Genomic DNA, 17,380 nt, shown 5'->3' on the forward strand with positions numbered 1-17,380 from the left:
GGTCCAGCCCGTTCCTGCTACTCGCACCAAGCCAGGGGTGCGAGTCGTCAGCCTGGTCCAGCCCGTTCCGGCTACTCGCACTAAGCCAGGGGTGCGAGTCGTCAGCCTGGTAAAGCCCGTTGCTGCTCCACGCACCAAGCCAAGGGTGCGAGTCGTCAGCCCGGTAAAGCCTGTTCCGGCTCCACGCACCAAGCCAGGGGTGCGTATCGTCAGCCCGGTCCGGCCCGTTGCTGCTCCACGCACCAAGCCAGGGGTGCGCATCGTCAGCCCGGTCCGGTCCGTTTCTGCCTCACGCACCAAGCCAGGGGTGCGCGTCGTCAGTCCGGCACAACCCGTGCCTGGGTCACCGGTGCCTAATCAGGTACCGGTCAGCTGCTCCACAGCGGAGCTGAAACTATCCGCTCCTACTATGTCCAGTTCAGCTCCAGCCAGCGGGGCCAGATCGGACCAGGGGCTCTATGGGGGGATGATTGGAGGGTGGTGGGCAAGCCCGGAGCCAGAACCGCCGCCGAGGAGGAATGCCCACCCAGCCCTCCCCTGTTTGGTTCTAGTTGAGGCGCGGTCGCAGTCCGCGCCTTTAGGGGGGGGTACTGTCACTCCCGGGCTCTGGGACTCTATATGTTGAGCCAGGGTGTGGTCATTCTATGTGTCGTATTTCTATGTTTGGGAGTTCTAGTTTGTATTTCTAGGTTGGCCAGAGTGGCTCCCAATCAGAGGCAACGAGTGTCAGCTGTGGCTGGTTGTCTCTGATTGGGAGCCATATTTAAACTGTCTGTTTTCCCTTTTGTGTTTGTGGGATCTTGTTCGAGTTGGTTTGTGTTTGACCGTTGACTGTCACGTTATCGTTTTCTTGTTTTGTTCATGCTTTCATTTAATAAAGTAAAGTATGTTCGCAACTAACGCTGCGCATTGGTCTACTCCATACGACGATCGTGACAATGACACAAGTAATTTTTCCAACAATTGTTTACAGACAGATTATTTCACTTATAATTCACTGTATCACAACTTCAGTGGGTCAGAAGTTTACATACACTAAGTTGACTGTGCCTTTAAACAGCTTGGAAAATACCAGAAAATGATGTCATGGCTTTAGAAGCTTCTGATAGGCGAATTGACATCATTTGAGTCAATTGGAGGTGTACCTGTGGATGTATTTCAAGGCCTACCTTCAAACCCAGTGCCTCTTTGCTTGACATCATGGGTAAATCTATAGAAATCAGCCAAGACCTCAGAAAAAAATGGTAGACCTCCACAAGTCTGGTTCATCCTTGGGAGCAATTTCCAAATGCCTGAAGGTACCACGTTCATCTGTACAAACAATAGTACGCAAGTATAAACAACATGGGACCACGCAGCCGTCATACCGCTCAGGAAGGAGACGCATTCTGTCTCCTAGAGATTAACGTACTTTGTGTGAGAAGTGCAAATCAATCCCAGAACAACAGCAAAGGACCTTGTGAAGATGCTGGAGGAAATAGGTACAAAAGTATCTATATCCACATTAAAACGAGTCCTATATCGACATAACCTGAAAGGCCGCTCAGCAAGGAAGAAGTCACTGCTCCAAAACCGCCATAAAAAAGACAGACTACGGTTTGCAACTGCACATGGGGACAAAGATCGTACTTTTCTGATCTGATGAAACAAAAATAGAACTGTTTGGCCATCATGACCATCGTTATGTTTGGAGGAAAAAGGGGGTTGCTTGCAATCCGAAGAACACCATACCAACCGTGAAGCACGGGGGTGGCAGCATCATGCTGTGGGGGTGCTTTGTTGCAGGAGGGACTGGTGCACTTCACAAAATAGATCGCATCATGAGGAAGGAAAATTATGTGGATATATTGAAGCAACATCTCAAGACATCAGTCAGGAAGTTAAAGCTTGGTCGCAAATGGGTCTTCCAAATGGACAATGACCCCAAGCATACTTCCAAAGTTGTGGCGAAATGTCTTAAGGACAACAAAGTCAAGGTATTGGAGTGGCCATTTTTTTATTTCACCTTTATTTAACCAGGTAAGCCAGTTGAGAACAAGTTCTCATTTACAACTGCGACCTGGCCAAGATAAAGCAAAGCAGTGCGATAAAAACAACAACACAGAGTTACATATGGGGTAAAACAAAACATAAAGTCAAAAATACAACAGAAAATATATATACAGTATGTGCAAATGTAGCAAGTTATGGAGGTAAGGCAATAAATAGGCCATAGTGCAAAATAATTACAATTAGTATTAACACTGGAATGATAGATGTGCAAGAGATGATGTGCAAATAGAGATACTGGGGTACAAATGAGCAAAATAAATAACAATATAGGGATGAGGTAGTTGGGCGGGCTAATTTCAGATGGGCTGTGTACAGGTGCAGTGATCGGTAAGGTGCTCTGACAACTGATGCTTAAAGTTAGTGAGGGAGATAAGTGTCTCCAGCTTCAGAGATTTTTGCAATTTGTTCTAGTCATTGGCAGCAGAGAACTGGAAGGAATGGCGGCCAAAGGAGGTGTTGGCTTTGGGGATGACCAGTGAGATATACCTGCTGGAGCGCATACTACGGGTGGGTGTTGCTATGGTGACCAATGAGCTAAGATAAGGCGGGGATTTGCCTAGCAGTGATTTATAGATGGCCTGGAGCCAGTGGGTTTGGCGACGAATATGTAGTGAGGACCAGCCAACAAGAGCGTACAGGTCACAGTGGTGGGTAGTATATGGGGCTTTGGAGACAAAACGGATGGCACTGTGATAGACTACATCCAATTTGCTGAGTAGAGTGTTGGAGGCTATTTTGTAAATGACATCGCCGAAGTCAAGGATCGGTAGGATAGTCAGTTTTACGAGGGCATGTTTGGCAGCATGAGTGAAGGAGGCTTTGTTGCGAAATAGGAAACTGATTCTAGATTTAACTTTGGATTGGAGATTCTTAATGTGAGTCTGGAAGGAGAGTTTACAGTCTAACCAGACACCTAGGTATTTGTAGTTGTCCACATACTCTAGGTCAGACCCATCGAGAGTAGTGATTCTAGTCGGGTGGGCGGGTGCAAGCAGCGTTCGGTTGAAGAGCATGCATTTAGTTTTACTAGTGTTTAAGAGCAGTTCGAGGCTACTGAAGGAGTGTTGTATGGCATTGAAGCTCGTTTGGAGGTTTGTTAACACAGTGTCCAATGAAGGGCCAGATGTATACAAAATGGTGTCGTCTGCGTAGAGGTGGATCTGAGAGTCACCAGCAGCAAGAGCGACATCATTGATATACACGGAGAAAAGAGTAGGCCCAAGAATTGAACCCTGTGGCACCCCCATAGAGACTGCCATAGGTCCAGACAACAGGCCCTCCGATTTGACACATTGAACTCTATCTGAGAAGTAGTTGGTGAACCAGGCGAGGCAGTCATTTGAGAAACCAAGGCTATTTAGTCTGCCAATAAGAATGGGGTGGTTGACAGAGTCGAAAGCCTTGGCCAGGTCGATGAAGACGGCTGCACAGTACTGTCTATTATCGATTGCGGTTATAATATCGTTTAGGACCTTGAGCGTGGCTGAAGTGCACCCATGACCAGCTCGGAAACCGAATTGCATAGCGGAGAAGGTACAGTGGGATTCGAAATGGTCGGTGATCTGTTTGTTAACTTGGCTTTCATAAACTTTCGAAAGGCAGGGCAGGATGGATATGGGTCTGTAACAGTTTGGATCTAGAGTGTCACCCCCTTTGAAGAGGGGGATGACCTCGGCAGCTTTCCAATCTCTGGGGATCTCAGACGTTACGAAAGAGAGGTTGAACAGGCTAGTAATAGGGGTTGCGACAATTTTGGCGGCTAGTTTTAGAAAGAAAGGGTCCAGATTGTCTAGCCCAGATGATTTGTAGGGGTCCAGATTTTGCAGCTCTTTCAGAACATCAGCTGTCTGGATTTGTGTGAAGGAGAAGCGGGGGGGGGGGCATGGGCAAGTTGCAGCGGAGGGTGCAGAGCTGGTGGCCGGGGTAGTGGTAGCCAGGTGGAAAGCATGGCCAGCCGTAGCAAAATGCTTGTTGAAATTCTCGATTATTATAGATTTATCGGTGGTGATAGTGTTTCCTAGCCTCAGTGCAGTGGGCAGCTGGGAGGAAGTGCTCTTATTCTCCATGGACTTTACAGTGTTCCAAGATTGAGAGGAAATTACTTTTAAAGAACAACCAGGCATCCTCTACTGACGGAATGAGATCTATATCCATCCAGGATACCTGGGCCAGGTCAATTAGGAAGGCCTGCTCGCTGAAGTGTTTTAGGGAGTGTTTGACAGTGATGAGGGGTGGTCGTTTTACCGCGGACCCGTTACGGACGCAGGCAATAAGGCAGTGATCGCTGAGATCCTGGTTGAAGACAGCGGAGGTGTATTTAGAGGGTAAATGAGTCAGGATGATATATATGAGGGTACCCATGTTTACGGATTTAGGGTTGTACCTGGTAGGTTTGTTGATCATTTGTGTGAGATTGAGGGCATCTAGTTTAGATTGTAGGATAGCCGGGGTGTTAAGCATATCCCAATTTATGTCACCAAGCAGTACGAACTCTGAGGATAGATGGGGGGCAATCAATTCACATATGGTGTCCAGGGCACAGCTGGGGGCTGAGGGGGGTCTGTAGCAAGCGGCAACAGTGAGAGATTTATTTCTGGAAAGGTGGATTTTTAGAAGTAGAAGCTCAAACTGTTTGGGCACAGACCTGGATAGTATGATAGAGCTCTGCAGGCTATCTCTACAGTAGATTGCAACTCTACCCCCTTTGGCAGTTCTATCTAGACGGAAAATGTTATAGTTGGGGATGGACATTTCAGAATTTTTGGTGGCCTTCCTAAGCCAGGATTCAGACACTGCTAGGACATCAGGGTTGGCGGAGTGTGCTAACGCAGTAAATAACTCAAACTTAGGAAGGAGGCTTCTGATATTTACGTGCAGAAAACCAAGGCTTTTACGGTTACAGAAGTGTAGGAGTGATACTGGGGGCTGCAGGGCCTGGGTTAGCCTCTACATCACCAGAGGAACAGAGGAGGACTAGAATAAGGATATGACTAAAGGCTTTAAGAACTGGTCTTCTAGTGCGTTGGGTACATAGAATAAAGGGGGCAGATTTCCGGGCGTTGTAGAAAAGATTCAGGGCATTATGTACAGAAAAGGATATGGAAGGATATGAGTACAGTTCAGGTAACCCTAAGCGTTGGGTAACAATGAAAGAGATAGCATCACTGGAGGCACCGATTGAGCCGGTCTCGGCGTGTATGGGGGGTGGAACAAAGGAACTATTTGAGGCAGTTTGAGAGGGACTTGGGGTTCTACAGTGAAATTGTATAATAAGAACTAACCCAAACAGCAATAGGCAAGGCATATTGACATGGGAGAGAGGCATAAAGCAATCACAGGTGTTATTAGAGAGAGCTAAGACAACGACTGGTAATAGCGATAAAGTTTGGGCTGAGGCTAAACAGAATAAACAGGACAGGGTACCGTGTAAAGGAACAGTCCAGCAGGCATCAGCTGTGCAGCTGAGTGATCATAAGGTCCAGTGAACAGCAATATGTGAGTCCGAGAGCAGTTCAAATTGGTGCTTCAGCACAGCTAGCAGGAAGCACAGTTGTAGTTTGCGTGTGCTAGCGGGCCGGGGCTAGCAGATGGATCTTCGTGGTCGTCGCAACGGGAAGCCTGTTGAAACCACATCAGACGATTTCGTCGGCAAACCAGTCGTGTTGGATCGGCGGGGCTCAGTGTCAACACTAGGAGGTCCCGTCCGGTTGACAGAGAGGTAGATAGCCGGGAGATGGGCCTGAGGCTAGCTCAAGGCTAACTGGTGCTTGCTAGGGGCAATGGTAATTAGCCAACAACAGGTTGCAGCTAGCTGGTTGCGATGATCCGGCGCTAGGGTCTAGTGATTCCGGCAGAAAGTCCGATATGCTCTGGGTCGATAGCACGCTGTGCAGACTGGCTGACGAATTGTCCAGGCTAGAGCTAGAGCTGGCTGGTGGATAGTGTAGGCCACGGACAATGGTGAAGACGCTAACGGTGACTAATAGCAAGTAGCCATTCAGTTGCAGCTAGACTAGTTTCAGCTTAAGGTTCTTGATGAAAGTTATAAAGAAATAATAGAATACTTTCCACGTTGGGTGAGGCGGGTTGCAGGAAAGTATATTTAGTTAAAGAATGAAAAGTAAAATTGAGAAATATATACAAAATAGACACAAAAAAATACAAGAAACTGGATATTTACACTAGGACACAGAATAAAACCACGACCGCACTGCTACGCCATCTTGGAACGCTGAGGTACTCAAAGCTCTGACCTCAATCCTATAGAAAATGTGTGGGCAGAACTGAAAAAGCGTGTGCGAGCAAGGAGGCCTACAAACCTGACACAGTTACACCAGCTCTGTTAGGAGGAATGGGCCAAAATTCACCCAACTTATTGTGGAAAGCTTGTGGAAGGCTACCCGAAACGTTTTACCCAAGTTAAACAATTTAAAGGCAATGCTACCAAATACTAATTGAGTGTATGTAAACCTCTGACCCACTGGGAATGTGATGAAATAAATAAAAGCTCTCTACTATTATTCTGACATTTCACATTCTTAAAATAAAGTGGTGATCCTAACTGACCTAAGAAAGGGAATTTTTACTAGGATTAAATGTCAGGAATTGTGAAAAACTGACTTTAAATGTATTTGGCTAAGGTGTATGTAAACTTCCGACTTCAACTGTATGTATGGCAGAACCAAATCAGATAGATAGCTAGGAGCAAATCCATGTAATGCTTTGTAGGTTAGCAGTAAAACCTTGAAATCATCCCTAGCCTTAACAGGAAGCCAGTGTAGAGAGGCTAGCCGAGATTCTAGCAGCCGCATTTAGCACAAGCTGAAGTTTATTTAGTGCTTTATCAGGGTAGCCAGAGAGTAGAGCATTGAAGTAGTCTAATCTTGAAGTGACTAAAGCATGGATTAGCTTTTCTGCATAATTTTTTGACAAAATGTTTCAGATTTCTTTACAATGTGTTACGAAGATGGAAAAAAGCTGCTCTTAAAATATTTTTTATATGTTCGTCAAAAGAGATCCTGGTCCAGAGTAACGATGAGGTCCTTCACAGTTTTATTTGAGACGACTGTACAACCTTCGAGATGAATTGTCATATCAAATAGCGAATCTCTTTGTTTCTTGGGACTTACTGGCATCATCAAGCTTTTGGATCATCAAATCAAAATAAAAGTAAGAATGGGTTCAGAAAAAAAGAAAGGTACTTTAGCCTTATCAGAGGGCTTTAGTTTAGCACAGGGTCATCCTCAAATGTTATTTGTTTTCAATAAGACATTTCTGAGTACAATAATTTCTTTAAATAGGAGGAAATGTGTTTTATATAATGTATATACACTCATGAATGAAGATGAATAGTCACATATTATCATGCAAAATCAAACCAAATCAATTTTTTTTTATCAATTTGAAGGTTTTGTGCTTACCCAGAATGCACAATCCAATATGGGGCCGATTCCGACCCGAGTTAAGCGCACGTAATTCCCTTTTTATGCACTTCTCTCTCTGTGTAATCTGACCTTGAACTTAAGCATGAGAATAGCCTGCTGTTTACCCGATATTCATTCGAGGTGGAGATCGAATAAATGAAGGTGTGGCGGTGTGTCTACAGATACGCTGTATTATGACCTTGACTTAATACCTCCACAAAGTAACAATCACACACAAAGACAAGGGGAGCAGAGGGAACACTTATGCAGGTACTGATGAGGGGATATGAACCAGGTGGGTGTAATAAACAATACAAAACAAATGGAGTGATGAAATGTGGAGCGACAGTGGCTAGAAGGCTGGTGACGACGAATACCAAAGCCTGCCCAAACAAGGAGAGGAGGAAACTTCGGAGGAAGTCATGACAACACCATTCTCCATGCACTGTAATTTACAACTTGATAAGAGCGATTGATAAGAGCTAGGTAAATGAGTAATCCGTTTGGATAAGGGAATTGTAAATATAAACGACACTTGTTTTAGATCTATTTTACCTTATAATCGCTGGAGACAAATGTGAAACCAGTCATACGGCAGCAAACTGAAGTATATCAACATACTGTATCAACTTTCCCACAGTAAAGTTTATGAAATGCTGTTCCATTATGCAGAATTGAAATTGTTTGGTCTTTTAACTTGCAGGGATGGGCACTCTTGAATGTCTTAATTACAGGCTAGCCCGAATTTCTCTTTTTCCTATTTATTTGTTGTTTTTTAAATATTTAGTTGTAGTTTTTTTGTTTCTCATTTTTTACACTCCAAAAACAAACGTATACATACGAACAACGACTTACAGACACACACAAACAATGACTACATCTCATCTGCCCAGACCCGCATGCTCACACCCCCATCCCTAGTGCCTGCATTATTGTTTGCCACTTGGCCTTACATTGTACCAATACTTCTGACAGCCAATTTTCTAGCTCCGCCAACAACTTCCGGACTTTATAGAATTCCCAGAAAGCATAGATTATTGAGTAATTATTAGTTTTACACTTACATTTACATTTAAGTCATTTAGCAGACGCTCTTATCCAGAGCGACTTACAAATTGGTGCATTCAACTTAGGATAGCCAGTGGGACAACCACCCTTTTTTTTGTTTTTTATGGGGAGGTGGGGGAGGATTACTGTTATACTATTCCAGGTATTCCTTAAAGAGGTAGGGTTTCAAGTGTCTCCGGAAGGTGGTCAGTGACTCCGCTCTCCTGGCGTCGTGGGGGAGCCTGTTCCACCATTGGGGTGCCAGAGCCGCAAATAGCTTTGACTGGGCTGAGCGGGAACTGTGCTTCCGTAGAGGTAGGGGGGCTAGCAGGCCAGAGGTGGATGAATGTAGTGCCCTCGTTTGGGTGTAGGGTCTGATCAGAGGCTGAAGGTAAGGAGGTGCCGTTCCCCTCACAGCTTCGTAGGCATGGTTTTGTAGTAGATGCGAGCTTCAACTGGAAGCCAGTGGAGTGTGTGGAGGAGCGGGGTGACATGAGAGAACTTGGGAAGGTTGAACACCAGACGGGCTGCAGCGTTCTGGATAAGTTGTAGGGGTTTAATGGCACAGGCAGGGAGCGCAGCCAACAGCGAGTTGCAGTAATCCAGACGGGAGATGACAAGTGCCTGGATTAGGACCTGTGCCGCTTTCTGTGTAAGGTAGGGTCGTACTCTGCGAATGTTGTAGAGCATGAACCTGCAGGATCGGGTCACCGCTTTGATGTTAGCAGAGAACGACAGGGTGTTGTCCAGGGTCACGCCAAGGTTCTTTGCACTCTGGGAGGAGGACACAATGGAGTTGTCAACCGTGATGGCGAGATCATGGAGCGGGCAGTCCCCCGGGAGGAAGAACAGTCGAGGTTCAGCTTGAGGTGGTGATCCGACATCCACACTGATATGTCCGCCAGACATGCAGTGATGCGATTCGCCACCTGGTTATCAGAAGGGGGAAAGGAGAAAATTAATTGTGTGTCGTCTGCGTAGCAATGATAGGAGAGACCATGTGAGGATATGACAGAGCCAAGTGACTTGGTGTATAGAGAGAATAGGAGAGGGCATGACTCTTGAGACATGACTCTGCCATTGTGCTGTAGAATTTGTATAATAAATTCTATACATTAGTTTATACTGGATTAACGTTTTACATTTTGTTAGTTATGCTCCAACTTTCCTGTCATTTTGTGCCATCATCAGTTATTTTTAAGTCTTGGTTCCAATAGTTTATATTTATTTCTAAGAGATTGTCAGTTGGATATGCTCTCTGCAAGGTTTTGTGTACGGTATCTTCCCTATCATATGAACATCCTTTTCTGACTCAAATAAGATTCCCTCTAGGTTGCTCTGATTTCAAATCTAAATGATATGTAATCGTGATATGTAACTTTTAAATTGCATGAATTTGGTCTGTCATGGAAATAAATGTATTTTCTGTTACCAAGTCATTTACGGTTTCTATGCCTTTAGTTTCCCATGTGGAACAATTTATCTGTGAATTCTGAAAAGCAACCAAGGATTGTTCCATAAGGTTGTGTTGTTAGGTATTTTTGTGTTTTTTTTGTAGAATACGTTTCATTTTCTTCCTATTGTTATAGTGTTCTTAACTATGAAGTTGTTAATGTTCTTAGCTCTCTCTATTCTTTGAAAATAGACACGTAAAAATATTCTGCGGATGAGCTTGCGCATCTTCAATATCTACCCATTGCTCCTTTTTAGTGCATTTAACTATATGTCGCAAGTAAAAGCCTGTTTCCTGTTTCTGTCACGTTAAATATTAGCCACCATCAGTATCGACCGTCAGTAGGCCTAAAAACAACACATTCAACTGCCAATTCACTGTTAGTTCCCTTCAGTTGGTATAGACTACATTATCATTCCATTTAATTACATTGTTTAGTTTTCCTTCATTTGCTTCCTCTGTAAACGCCATCACTGCCATGTGGTTGTTGCTGAGGATCATTAGTAACAGTTGATAATATTTAAAAAATGACATGTAGGCTAATTAAATCGTTATGGAGCGGAGCGCAGACCAAGCCATAACAGTTTGAACCCGACGCATGGCACAATACTTGGCTGTGTCATCACAGTTCCATGGTTAGTGCAGGCAATAGACAAGGGTATAGCCTACTATTGTACACTATTCTCCTTATTATAATTATATTTACACTAATCTTCTAACATTACCATGGGTTGAAGAACTGATTGTGGCAATTTTCTGAATTAATAAAACCACTGTTTTCTTTCTTTCGTGCGTAAAGGCTCTCCAAACCTGTTTTTGATTATTCATAAATACTTTACTAAACCTAAAAAATCTAAAAAATCAGAGTATTTTTAAATCTACCAATTGGTGCTGAAACAGAGACGAATATGCATATATTTAAATGGTATTCTTTCATTGATCCCTAATATTCTGAACCCGTTCTCTGGATATATTCTTGTGAGTCTGTCGACAAAATTCAAACTAAAAGGTACACCGTATTTAAAGGGCTGGCTTAAGATAAATGTACTTGGTATTTGATATTTTTGGTATTTTATTAGGATTCCCATTAGCTGTTGCGATGACATTATTAGACAAGAACACCTCAAGGACAGAACTACATACATTTAAAATGTCACACATAGCCTACATATCCGTACATACACACAAAATATCTAGGTCAAGAAGGGGAAGGCGTTGTGCTGTGATCTGTTGCTTTATCTGTTGTTTGAAACCAGGTTTGCTGTTCACTTGAGCAATCTGAGATGGAAGGAAGTTCCATGCAATCATGGCTCTATATAATACTGTACATTTTCTCAAATTTGTTCTGGATTTGGGTACTGTGAAAATACACCTGGTGGCATGTCTGGTGGCATAAGTGTGTGTGTCAGTGCTGTGTGTAAGTTGACTATGCAAACAATTTTGAATTTTCAACACATTAATGTTTCTTATAAAAACAAGAAGTGATGCAGTCAGTCTTTTCTCTACTTTTAGCCAAGAGACTTGCATCCATAGTATTGATATTAGCCATCTGATTACACTGAAGAGCAAGACGTGCCGCTTTGTTCTGGGCCAGCTGCAGTTTTTCTAGGTCCTTCTTTGCAGCACCTGACTGAGCAATAATCAAGATAAGATAAAACTAGAGCCTGCAGGACTTGCTTTTTGGAGTGTGGTGTCAAAAAAGCAGAGCATCTCTTTATCATGGACAAACCTCTCCCCATCTTCACAACCATTGAATCAATATATTTTGACCATGACAGTTTACAATTCACGATAACACCAAGTAATTAAGTCTCCTCAACTTGCTCAATAGCCACATTATTAATTATCAGATTCAGCTGAGGTCTAGAACTTAGGGAATTATTTTTACCAAATACAATGCTCTTAGTTTTAGATGTTCAGGACTCGTTTATTACTGGACACCCATTCTAAAACTGACTGCAACTCTCTGTTTAGGGTTGCATTGATTTCACTAGCTGTGGTTGCTGATGCATATAGGGTTGAATCATCAGCATACATAGACACACAGGCTTTGTTTAATGCCAGTGGCAGGTCATTAGTAAAAATTAAAAAGAGTAGAGGGCCAAGAGAGCTGCCCTGTGGTACACCACATTTGTTTAATTGGATTCAAGCTTCAATTTAAAAAAAACTCTGTGTTCTATTAGATACTGTAGATCGCTCTGAATCCACGATATGGCATAGGTTGAAAAGCCATACCACATACGTTTTTTTCAACAACAGGTTTTGGTCAATAAATCAAAGGTTGCACTGAAATCTAACAGTACAGCTTCCAAAATGTTCTTATTATCAATTTATTTCAATCAATCAGTCATTTGTGTCATTGCAGTACATGTTGAATGCCCCTCTCTATGAACATGCTGAAAGTATGTTGTTAATTAGTTTACAGAGAAATAGCATAGTATATGGTCAAACGTTTTTTTCCAAAGGTTTGGTAAGAGTCGGCAGCAAGCTGATTGGTCGGCTGTTAGAACCAGTAAAGGGTGCTTTACTATTCTTGGGTAGCGGAATGACTTTGGCTTCCCTCCAGGTCTGAGGACAAACATATTAAAGATCTGAAAAATAGGAGTGACCCATAGTTTGTTACCATCCTCAGTAGCTTCCATCTAAGTTATCAATACCAGGTGGTTTCTCATTATTGATGGACAACAATAAGTTTTCCACCTCACCCACACTAACTTTACAATGCTTTCCCTTCATTATTAGGTATTTTATGCATGAATATGATGTCTTCAAGTTTGTTGTTGGCATTTCTTGCCTAAGTTTGCCTACTCTGTCAATGAAATAGTCATTAAAGTAATTGGCAACATCAAAGGGTTTTGTGATAAATTAGCCATCTGATTCAATGAAAGATGGAGTTGAATTAGTCTTTCTGCCCATAATTTCATTTAAAGTATTTCAAAGCTTTTTTCCATCATGCTTTGTCATTTATCTTAGTTTCATAATAACATTTCTTCTTATTTTTTGTTCAGTTTAGTCACATAATTGCTCAATTTACAATCCGTTTGCCAATCAGATGTGCAGCCAGATTTATTAGACACTCCTTTTGCCTCGTCCCTCTCAACCATACAGCTTTTCAATTATTCATCAAACCACGGGGCCTTAACAGTTCTTACAGTCAGTTTCTTAATAGGTGCATGCTAATCAATAACTGGAAGAAACTATTTCATAAATGCATCAAGTGCAGTGTCTGGATGCTCCCCATTACACACATCAGACCAACAAATATTTTTTGTATCCTCAACATAGGAATCAGTACAAAATGTTTTTTTATATTCTTTATACACTATTTTAGGCCTTTGGAACATTGTCTTTTCTATATATTTTACATTTAAGTCATTTAGCAGATGCTCTTATCCAGAGCGACTTACAGTTAGTGAGTGCATACATTTTTCATACTGGCCCGCCGTGGGAATCGAACCCACAACCCTGGCGTTGCAAGCGCCATGCTCTACCAACTGAGCTACAGGAGGCTACTATATTACGGTCAGTACATCCAATGGGTATGGATACAGCTTTAGAGCAGAGTTCTACAGCATTGGTAAAAATGTGATCAATACACGAGGTTGATATAGTTCCTGTATGGTTTGTAAACACTCCGGTAGGTTGATTAATAACCTGAACCAGATTACAGGCACTGGTTACAGTAAGCAGCTTCCTCTTGAGCGGACAGCTTGATGAAAACCAGTCTATATTCATGTTACCCAGAAAATAGAACTCCCTGCTAACGTCACACTCATTATCAAGCATTGCACACATGTTATCCAGATAATGAATGTTAGCACTTGTTGGCCTATAGCAGCATCCCAAAAGAAGAGGCTTTACATGAGGCAGGTAAACCTGCAAACACGACACTTCAACAGCATTATACATGAGATCCTCTCTAAGCTTTACAGGAATGTACACTGAGTGTACAAAACAGTAGGAACACCTGCTCTTTCCATGACATAGACTGACCAGGTGAATCCAGGTGAAAGCAATGATCCCTTATTGATGTCACCTGTTAAATCCACTTCAATCAGTGTAGATGAAGGGGAAAATGACAGGTTAAATAAATATTTTAAAGCCTTGAGACAATTGAGACATGGATTGTGTATTTGTGCCAATAAGAGGGTGAATGGGCAAGACAAAAGAGTGCCTTTGAATGGGGTTTGATAGTAGGTACCAGGCGCACCTGTTTGAGTGTGTCAAGTACTGCAGCGCTGCTGGGTTTTTCACGCTCAACAGTTTCCTGTGTGTATCAAGAATGGTCCACCACCCAAAGGACATCCAGCCAACTTGACACAACTGTGGGAAGAATTGGAGTCAACATGGGCCAGCATCCCTGTGGAACGCTTTCAACACATTGTAGAGTCCATGCCCTGACGAATTGAGGCTGTTCTGAGGGCAAAAGTGGGTGCAAGTCAACATGGCTCTGAATATACACAGCAACACCTCCACAATAGGCATTCCTGTCTCTTCTGTAGATGTTATATCCCTGTATTGCTACTGCTGTATCATCAAAGGAATTATCTAAGTGAGTCTCAAAGATGGCCAATATATACATTCAACACACCTTGTAACTCTTCTGCAGTAAAACCTTGTACACCCAAGTACTTCTCTGCATCTGCCACCACAACATATAATATCTGTGATTTACGTTCCATTTCTGCGGTACAGTTGATAACTATGGCAATGAATGCTAAGAAGCCAACCTTACTAAAGCACAAATGTATCACTCTGTATTGGCCTAGGCCTACTACTCACCCTTGACCTATCATCCTCTACTCTCTTCACTGCCTTAACATACAACATCTTCTGTTCTACTCTGACCCTGGCAACCTCAACCTGTCTCTCTCGCACCGGGCACTTCTGATCCCCAGCAATATGGGCACCCTCACAATTGACACACACAATCTTTCCCACTGATACTACACATTCCTTTGTCCAATGACCACCTGTACACTTCTCACATCTTGGAATCTCCCTCCTACACACTGCTGCAACATGACCATAAGAATGACATGTGAAACACCTTAGTGGGTTTGGCACAAAAGCGCTCACTGGATAACTGACATATCCTAACATTACTTTATCAGGTAAAGCCAATGCATTCGGAAAGTATTCAGACCCCTTTACTTTTTCCACATTTTGTTACGTTACAGCCTTATTCTAAAATGGATTAAATTAATGTGTTTCCTCATCAATCTACACACAATACCCCATAATGACAAAGCGATAAGAGGTTTTTAGAAATTTTTGCAAATGTATAAACATTTTAAAACAGAAAGACCTTATTCACATAAGTATTCAGACCCTTTGCTATGATACTCCTGTTTCCATTGATAATCCTTGAGATGTTTCTACAACTTGATTGGGGTGCACCTGTGGTAAATTCAATTGATTGGAAATTATTTGGAAAGGCACACACCTGTCTATATAAGGTCCCACAGTTGACAGTGCATGTCAGAGCAAAAACCAAGCCATGAGGTTGAAGGAATTGTCCATAGAGCTCCGAGACAGGATTGTGTCGAGGCACCGATCTGGGGAAAGGTACAAAAACATTTCTGCAGCATTGAACGTCCCCAAGAACACAGAGGCCTCCATCATTCTTAAATGGAAGAAGTTTGGAACCACCAAGACTCTTCCTAGAGCTGGCCACCCGGCCAAACTGAGCAATCAGGGGAGAAGGGCCTTGTTTAGGGAGCTGACCAAGAACCCGATGGCCACTCTGACAGAGCTCCAGAGTTCCTCTATGGAGATGGGAGAACCTTCCAGAAGGACAACCATCTCTGCAGCACTCCACCAATCAGGCCTTAATGGTAGAGTGGCCAGACGGAAGCCACTCCTCAGTAAAAGGCACATGACAGCCCGCTTGGAGTTTGCCAAAAGGCACCTAAAGATTCTCAGACCATGAGAGACATGATTCTCTGGTCTGATGAAACCAAGATTGAACTCTTTGGCCTGAATGCCAAGCATCACATCTGGAGGAAACCTGGCACCATCCCTACAGTGAAGCATGGTAGTGGCAGCATCATACTGTGGGGATGTTTTTCAGCTGCAGGGACTGGGAGACTAGTCAGGATCGAGGGAAAGACAAACGGCGCAAAGTACAGAGCGATCCTTGATGAAAACCTGCTCCAGATCGCTCAGGACCTCAGACTGGGGCGAAGGTTCACCTTCCAACAGGACAACGACCCTAAGCACACAGCCAAGACAACGCAGGAGTGGCTTCGGGACAAGTCTCTGAATGTCCTTGAGTGGCCCAGCCAGTGCCTGGACTTGAACCCGATTGAAAATCTCTGGAGAGACCTGAAAATAGCTGTGCAGCGACGCTCCCCATCCAACCTGACAGAACTTGAGAGGATCTGCAGAGAAGAAAGGGAGAAACTTCCCAAATACAGGTGTGCCAAGCTTGTAGTGTCATACCCAAGAAGACTTGAGTATGTAATCGCTGCCAAAGGTGCTTCAACAAAGTACTGAGTAAAGGGTCTAAATACTTATGTAAATGTGATATTTCTGTTTTTTTTCTAAATTTCTAAAAACCTGTTTTTGCTTTGTCATTATTGGGTATTGTGTGTAGATTGATGAGGGGGGGAAAACAATTTAATTCATTTTAGAATAAGTCTGTAACGTAACAAAATGTGGAAAGCCACAAGTGGTCTGAATACTTGCACTGTATATTAATATGGGCTATTGTTTGCCCTTTCCTGGGTAGCTAAAACCCCAAAAAACCACACAAAGCATGACAAGAACATTGTTCGGCTAATAGAGTCAGTCAATCATGCACTTGTGAGTGTCAGTTGGTGTGTGTGTGTGTGTGATGTGGGGCTGAAGGTTCTCTCACTCCTCCCAGTCTTTTGGGAGGGAGGGTGGACAATGAACCTTTCGTAGCGGATGTAAGCAATGAAACCCACGCTCTCTGGCAGCTTTCATGGCTGGGATAAGTTATTTCCGAGTAGTCCTCGTTAAGGAATATGTTGGTTCCTCTCAAGTTCTTGGCTCTCTAGAAAAGCCATCTTGTCCTTAAACCATAGGGAAATTACCACTATTGGCCTGGGTCTGTCACCTGGGCTGGTTATACGTTTTCCAGACCTGTAGGCGCGCTCCACCTGTAGGCGCACTTTCTAGTGATAATTTGTCTTATTTTCTCCTCAGACACGGCCCAGTTCTCATGTGAAGACTCTGGTATGCCATCCACAACAATGTTATTCCTCCTGGATTGTCTCTCTAGATAGTCTGTTTTCCCAGTCATCTGTAATAATGATTCACAGACAGTGCTGACGTCATCTTGCGTGGACTTAGAGTTTGTTGTCATCTTGCTGCAAATCTCTTTCAGGACATCTACCTCTTTGAAAACCCTATTGAATGAAAACTGGCCAGCAAGTGG

Source organism: Coregonus clupeaformis, chromosome 16 (assembly GCF_020615455.1).
Source record: "Coregonus clupeaformis isolate EN_2021a chromosome 16, ASM2061545v1, whole genome shotgun sequence".
In the NCBI taxonomy this organism is placed as follows: domain Eukaryota; kingdom Metazoa; phylum Chordata; class Actinopteri; order Salmoniformes; family Salmonidae; genus Coregonus; species Coregonus clupeaformis.